Source organism: Phoenix dactylifera, unplaced genomic scaffold, assembly GCF_009389715.1.
Source record: "Phoenix dactylifera cultivar Barhee BC4 unplaced genomic scaffold, palm_55x_up_171113_PBpolish2nd_filt_p 001634F, whole genome shotgun sequence".
Taxonomy (NCBI): Eukaryota; Viridiplantae; Streptophyta; class Magnoliopsida; order Arecales; family Arecaceae; genus Phoenix; species Phoenix dactylifera.
The window spans coordinates 62158-70689 of NW_024068938.1; positions in this window are offsets into that span (position 1 = coordinate 62158).

Below are 8532 nucleotides of genomic sequence, written 5' to 3' on the forward strand. Positions count from 1 at the left end.
GTGACCTTGGTTATTGTCTCCAAAAGTCACAACACCTCCCTTCTTAGCTTCAAGGGTGAAGAATTGATCCTTGTCACCCGTCATGTGTCTTGAGCAGCCACTATCCAAGTACCAACAATTTTTGTCGACCTTGGCTGCAAGACACTCCTACACAAGCAAATCATATAGTTTTAGGTACCCAAGTTTTCTTGGGTCCTTCATGGTTAGTAGGGTTGGTTCCTTTTGGAACCCAAATTCTTTTAATTTTTCTTTTAGTTTTTCCTTTCCTATAATTACACACATTTGCTTTATGTCCTAAAGTTCCACAACAAAAGCAGGTTATTTTCTCAGTTTTACTTTCCCCTGCTTTAACAAAGAAGTTACTAAGAAGTTTTTGCTTATGTTTAGGTTTATACCTTAAACCCGCTCTATTGAATACCGCTCGTTGACTATTAAGTATCATATTCAATTTTTCAGAACTATATGTAAATTTTTCAACCAAGGGTTTGTATTTTTCAAGTTTTTAGTTAGTGTTTGTTTTTCTGCTTTTAGATCATTTAGTTCTTTTGTGAGACTCTCATTTATATGTTTATTGTTTTTGGGTTCTAATGTTTCTTTGTTCAGCCTTTCATTTTCTTTAGTTAAGGTATTATTCTTTTGTATCAAGATTTGGTTGCTTGTTTTAAGTTCTGCATTTTCTTTGATAAGAACATCTTTATCCTTAACTAATGAATCATACTTACGGAGATGAGTTTGGTTAGTTACTTTTAGTTCTTTGTTTTTAACGTTTATTGTTTTGTATTCATCCATTAATTCATTAAAAGCATCATATAATTCATCGAAAGTAAAATCTAAATGTGGTGCGGATGTTACCTCATTTTTATTGGCCATGAAGCAGAAATTGGCCTTTTCTTCTTGTTCCTCATCCGATGATGATGATGATGCGTCGGAGTCCAATAGGGTGGTGACAAGGGCTTTCTTCTTCTTGTACTTGCTCCCCTTCTTCAGTAAAGGACACTCAGCTCTGATGTGTCCCGGCTTCTTGCACTCATAACATCCAATCCCCTCATTTTCCCTTTCCTTATCTTTATCCTTGCGATAGAAATTTGAGGAGCCTCTCCTTTGATGAGAGGATTTCTTTTGGTTGATGAATCTTCTGAACTTACGTACGAAAAGAGCCTCATCATCCTCTCCCTCATGATCTTCTTCTTCACTGCTGCTACTGCAAGAGAAGTCTTTGTTAGATGATGTAGATTTAAGAGCTATTACCTTTTTCTTATGGGTGGATTCTTCTTCGCTGTGTTGCTTCATTGTTAGCTCGTGCGTCATTAGGGATCCAAGAAGCTCCTCAAGAGGAAGCTTGTTCAAATCCTTTGCTTCTTGGATTGCCGTCACTTTGGCTTCCCATGACCTTGGTAGGCAGCGAAGAATCTTCCTGACAAGATCACTGTTAGTATAGTTTTTGCCAAGGCTTTTTAGGCCATTGACAATGTCAGTAAATCTAGTGAACATGCATGTGATTGTTTCATTAGAATCCATCTTAAATAGTTCATACTTATGAACCAATATATTTATTTTGGATTCTTTGACTTGATTCGTGCCCTCATGGGTCACTTCAAGTCTATCCCAAATCTCTTTTGCAGAATTGCAAGTAGAGACCCTATTGAATTCATTCCTATCTAATGCACAGTAAAGCACATTCATTGCTTTGGCATTGAGTTGTGCCTTCCTAAAGTCATGGTCATCCCAATCCTTTTCAAGTTTAGGTACAGTGACACCCTCTACATAGATGGAAGGGATGTATGGTCCATTCAATATAATGGTCCACATCTCATAGTCTTGGGCTTGGATAAATATTCTCATCCTAGCCTTCCAATATGAGTAGTCGGATCTATTAAAGAATGGGGGTCTTTGGGTGGACTAACCCTCAATGTGGGAAGATCCAAATGGGGTTGTCATTTCGATCTTTTACTCTTAGGGTAGAAGAGTTTAGGCTCTGATACCACTTGTTGCCCAGATAGACAACCCAAGAGGGGGGGTGAATTGGATTTTAAGAATAATTTTGCAATTGAAACGTTTGTGAATGACTGATTAATACTTTTGCAAGATAAATAATTAGTTGCTATGTGCTGTGAGTGAAATGAGAGTGAGAGAAAGAGACACAAGCAATCACAAACACAATGTTTATAGTGGTTCGGAGCTTTCCCTAGCTCCTACGTCCACTCCCCAAGTCTCACTTGGGAATTCACTATAACCCCTCGGATTACAGCCGGTTGTTTTACAAGCTCACAACCCAACTTGTTGTTTTACGAGCTCACAACGAACTCGGTCGGTTTTCTCAGGCTCACCGACTAGAACCACCCCGATTGTTTTTCCGGGATCACAATCGAATCCTTACACGTTGGTTTTACCCTCGGCTCACCAACCAACCTCTACGCACTCTTGATTCAACCCCCTGATTGAATCAAGCAAAGATAAGATGGAAAGAACAGACACAAACCGAAAAACAGAGCTTCTAAAAAGCAGATATACAGCGATATAAACTAGAGAGAAGTTAAGAGCCCTCAAACACGTTTGAGTTGGAGTAGAGTAGGGCTTTTTGAACTGTGAGTCTCCTCTTGAATGTCTGGTCGACTTGAAGCCAGGAGGAGACTTCTTTAAATGCTGGGAAGAGGTAGCTGGATGGAGTTAATGGCGCTCTTCCTTCTTTTCTGTTGAAAACTAGTTGGCAGAGATAGGATGCTTGATTTCTTTGAGTGGAATAGTGCTTCTGTCCCTTGCTACAGTCCTCTGTGGCTATTTAAGCCATCCCCCACGAAAACTAGCCGTTAGACACCTTTTTCTGCCCGTTCTGCACACTCTGCACATCCTGACAATATGTCCGTTGGGGTCGGAGTCGACTCGCGCGATCTGGAGTCGACTCGGCTGTAGAGAGAGTCGACTCATGCTTTTCTGGAGTCGGCTCGGCAACTGTTCCGGATTTGAATTAAAGTGACCTCCGCGACTGGGAGTCGACTCGACTTAACCCGGAGTCGACTCGCCAACTTCTGGAGCTGACTTGCCATTTTCGGAGTCGGCTCATCCCATGAAGTCCATGGAGCTAATTTTTCAACTTGGCCCACTCGAGTCGACTCGACAATCCTGGGAGTCGACTCGGCGCTCAGAGCCCGAACTCCCGATCTTCTGTCTTTTGGCTCGTCCAGTCTTGGAGTCGACTCGGACTGTTCCGGAGTCGACTCGGCTCTCAGTTTCCGAAACACAGCCTTCTGCCTTTTTTGATGTAGCGCTGCCTTGGAGTCGACTCGAGCTGTCTGGGAGTCGACTCGGCTCTCAGAGACAATAATTCGGTCTTCTGTCTTTTTGGGGTCGCGCTGTCTCGGAGTCGACTCGCGCATTGCGGGAGTCGACTCGGATCTCAGAGTCCGAAAACTGCTCTCTGACTTTTGCCTTGTGTACCACTGAGAGTCGACTCTCGCTTTCTTTGGAGTCGACCTGCCAACCATCGGAGTCGACTCGCGTTCTACAGGAGTCGACTCGAATCTCAGGGTCGAAAATCGCTCTCTGACTTTTCTGTCTGTAACTCCTTGGAGTCGACTCATACTACTCCAGAGTCGACTCTGTAAGCATTGGAGTCGACTCGCGCACTTCAGGAGTCGACTCGCTGACAGGTTTTGAGTTGAGTCTTTCTGTTCGTCTGTCTGTTCTCAGTCGGAGTCGACTCGTAATGATCCGGAGTCGACTCGAGCCCGTGCCAGGGATTCTGATACGCTTGGAGTCGACTCGTACTATTCTGGAGTCGACTCGAGTCTCAGACTTTGGCTCAAACTGACTTCTTAACTTATCAAAATATCTTGAACCAAATCTAGAAACACTTAGACAAGATTTTCACTAAAACACTCAATTGAATTCATTAGTAAACAAAAGATATACTCAAATGCTTTGAGCTCATCAAAATCAAATAGGGTTTTAATCAATCACTCCACACTTTCCTTTTGGGTCAAAAGCTTAAACTTAATGCTATTATCATTGAGACTAGAAAAAATACATATAGAGGATTCATATGTAACTTTAAAATAGTTATTATATAATTGACTAATACTTAAAAGATTATGCTTAAAACCATCTACTAACAAAATATTTTCAATAAATGTAGAGGGAGTGATACAAATTTTATTAATTCCAATGATCTTTCGTTTGCTGTTGTTGCCAAAGGTGACCACCCCTCCTTTTTTTTTAGAAAAAATAAATTGTGTTCATCCCCTGTCATATGTCTATAGCACCCATTGTCCAAGTACCATTTTCTATTTGATCCATGGGCTGCCAGACACACCTGCATCACAGAATTCAAATTATTGTCTTAGATACCCAAGCTTTCTTAGGTCATTGCAAGTTAGCTATTATGGTTCTTTTTGGAACCCAAATTTTCTTAATAGCTACTTAACCATTTAAAATATTTCATCTATTACTATAGGTAAAGAATTTATGACTAGTTTTTCAACATTTAAAATATGTTATTCTATTTGATTGATTGTTTGATGATTTGACAAATATTTTCTTCAAAGATCTCTGTTTTAATAGAGGATTATAGACAATTCCAGCTTTATAAAAAATAGTTTGTTGTCTATCTAAAATCATGTTTATTTTGTTAGAACTCAAAGTAAATATATCTACAATTGGTTTTAGCTTATTTATTTATTTTCTTAATTTCTGATTTTCTTGTAGTAAAGTTTATTTTGCCTTTAATATATTTTCATTTTTAGTTAAGAGACTTTGATTTTTTAGTTTAAGTTCTCTATTCTTTTGATTAAGCTTTTTAAACTCATCTAGTAAAATATAAAAAACTTTTTCAAGTTCATCAAATATAAAATTATTCCAAGGTTCAAAACTTACCTAATCTACAAGAACCATGAGGAATAAGTTCACAGTTTCTTAGTTTTGTTCTTCTGAACTCGATTCGTCACTATCACTGTAGGGAGCAACTATTGCTTTTCTTTTTGGATTCTTGAGAGTTTTCTTAAGCAATGAGTAGGCCGCTCTAAAGTGGCCTGGTTTCTTACATTCATAGAATACCACCAGTTGCTCGTTTTCCATTTCTTTGCTTTACTCTCCCTTAGCCAAAGGTCTTCTTCCTTGCCTTCTTCTTCTCATAAATCTTCTAAACTTCGACATTATCAGAGCCATTTGCTCATCCCCTTCAGTATTGTCAGATTCCTCGCTCTCTTCTTCTTGTTGATCAGTTTCTTTTTTTATTGTTCCTCTTCTTCAAGGTTTTACTTTATTGATAGCTCATGAGTCATTAGAGATCTCGGCAGTTCTTCTAAAGGAAGGATGTTGAGATCTTTAGCTTCTTGAATGGCTGTGACTTTGGCCTTCTGAGCTCTCGGTAATAACTGGAGTATCTTTCTCACCAAATCACTATTAGTATATGATTTACTAAGACTTTTAAGACCATTAATGATATTTGTAAAACGAGTAAATATGTCAAAAATATATTCACTAGATTCCATTTTAAATAACTCATATTTACGTACAAGCATATTGATTTTAGACTCTTTAGCTTGGTTAGTGCGAGTTACTTCTGGCCTATCCCAGTTTCTTTAGCAGAAAAGCAAGTAGATATTTGATTAAATTCATTTGTATCCAATGAATAATATGAAACATTCATGGCCTTAGAATTCAGCTGCACCATCTTTTTATCCATTTCATCTGATTCCCCTTCGGGTTTAGCAAGAGACACGCACCATCAATAATCTTTGTGGATGTGTAAGGTTTATTAACTATGACACTCCATATATCATAGTCTAGTACTTGAATAAAAATGCGTATGCATTTTTTTAATAAGTATAATTTGTGCCATTGAAAAGTGGAGGTCTATTTGTGGATTGACCCTCATTAAGAGATGTTTCAACTACGGCTGTTATAGATCTTTAGATCTTGATTGTTAGGTCAATGAGAGGATGAGTACTAGGCTCTGATCCCACTTGTTGCCCAGCTATGCTACCCAAAAGGGAGGGGGGGGGGTTTGAATTAGATTTTTTGAATACTTTAGCAATAATGTACCCGAATAAAGCTTGACAGATGAATATAACTCTTAGTAGCAAACTAATAAGTAAATATGTTAAAGTTTAAAACAAATAGATCAAGAAATGCAAAAAACAAACATCCAAAGTTTATAGTGGTTTGGTGCCAACTCTGCACCTACGTCCACTTTTCAAGACTTCCTTCTTGAAAATTTTGCCATAATCTTTCTAAGATTATAGTCTGATTATTTTACACAGGCTGACAATCAACCTAGTTTGATTTTTTCATACAATCAATGAAAATCTTTCTCGAGCCTATCTCAAGCTCAACAAAATCTAATTCAAAGTTTGGTTGGAGCTTTCTTTATGTTTCAATCCTTGAAACTTGTTACAACAATGTATAGAAAAAATTAAGTACACACGCAATGAATAGAACTCTAAGATAATAAATACAAAATAATAAATAGAGCTTGACTCTATTGGTTGGCTTTGATTGCTCTTGATGGTGCTTCGCCAACTATTAGATGTTGAAAATGTAATCTTTCGGCTTGCAATGAAAGCTTTTGAATGATATTCTCCTTGAAGCTCTATTCTTTTTCTTTCTCTTTCTTGCTCTTGTGGATATTTCCTTGTAGTACTTGAGTGCCTTTCTTCATTTGGTGTTCTCATATATTTATACCCTTTCGAAGAGGTTGGAGCACTTATCATAGCCTTTAGACAGGTTAAAGAGCCATTGTAAGATGAAAACAATCATTTTGATTTACAGAAAAACTAACTATTACTAATATTATTTGGGGTCGACTCGCCATTTTCTAAGTTCGACTTGAGATTTTTAGGAGTTGACTCATGATCTTCAGGAGTTCTCTCGAATATGTTCTAGCTTTTGCTACGCTCTATCCTTTTACTCTGGCCATTGTAGAGTCGGCTCTCTCAGTTCAGGGATCGACTCATCAAATGACTGGGGTCGACTCATTGTTTTCAAGGGCTGACTCTTCAATGATCACCTTTTGTCCTCTCGAATATGTTCTAGTTTCACTACCTTTTGTCTACTGTGGCTGTTCTAGGATCAACTCATTATTTTCTAGGGTCGAATCTTATTTGACTAGAGCCGGTTTGTGATTCTCATGGGTCAACTAGCCAATGCGATGAATTTCTCAAAGTTTTCTATCTATTCTTTGAGATTATTCTAGGGTCGACTTGTGATAGAGTTAGCTCGTGAAGGCGTATCAGACAACAACAGTATGTCGGGGTCGACTCATTCTAACTTGGGGACGACTCTGTGGTAGCTCAAAATAAGATTCTCTGTCTTTGTAAGTGAGCTTCCAAGGATTATTTTTTTGGCCTTTTGGAGTTGTTCTTCTTGATGTAGATCTTCAGATAGATGATCTTCTTTTGAGCATAACTGAAGGCTTTCTTTTTGTTTTCTGAAATTAATCAATTAAACTCAAAAAAATAGATTAGTCAACTTTATACTCAATTATTTTGCATCATCAAAATCAACCCTTTAGGTTCAACAAAAAAAAAACAATCAATAGCATTGTTTAAACTACAAATTAAATTAATTCAAAGATAATACTTACTCAATTAATGGACGAATTTCATCACAATTTTTCAAAACACAGATGACCTTACAACCATTCCTCTATTGTGAGACCATATGGGGTTGCCATTCCTAAAGTATGATAGTCAACTTTAAAGACCACGCAATAGCACGTATCTTGTAGGATAGTCGCAAATTACGAATATCGATCCACAGGGATTGGAAAACAGTTGCTTTCTTAAAAATATGTAAAGAAGAGCTTGTGAAGAAGATTAAACTATGGTAATCTATTAAGAAGTACAATTGAAAATGATATGAATAGAAGAACCTAGGGAAAGAAATTCACCACTAACATAGCAATAATGATTAATTATATTTTAATTCATTCTTGGATTAACATGTAAATTGGCTACAAGCCTTATAAGTATTCAAATAAAAATTCACAAGAGTAATTTAGAAAAACCCATCTTTAGTTGGCATGAGATGTCTACCCTAAACTAATGTGGCAGGACACCGCATCTTCTTTAAGCATGATTATCTTATATTTACTTAGTGACTATGAAAAATATTTATATAAACATCATACTTAAGATCACAAAAATTAAAAATGAGATAAAAAAATATTGATTAAGAACAAAAAGTTTATACAACTTCAAGAATAGAAATTAAAGATACAAAATCCTTTTTCCTTTGTTAGGGCTTCATCCCGCCCTAGTGAAGAGGTCAGCCTTCCATGCAAATGTGGACAATAGTAGCACAGAGGGATTCTTCCATCAAGACTAGCTTCTCCTCCTTTCTTCTTCCTCTCTCTCATCTCCTCCTTCTTGCTTCTGCACCCCTCAATTTATAGGGAGGGGGTTGGCCCGGTGTGGAAAGAAATCAACTGATTTCTCGAGAGAAAAATCCGCACAGCATCTTTTGGAGATCACAGCTTGATTTGGACAAAAATCAGAAGAGTCCATGCCTAATTTAGCTGCTAGGGCTCTGAGAAAA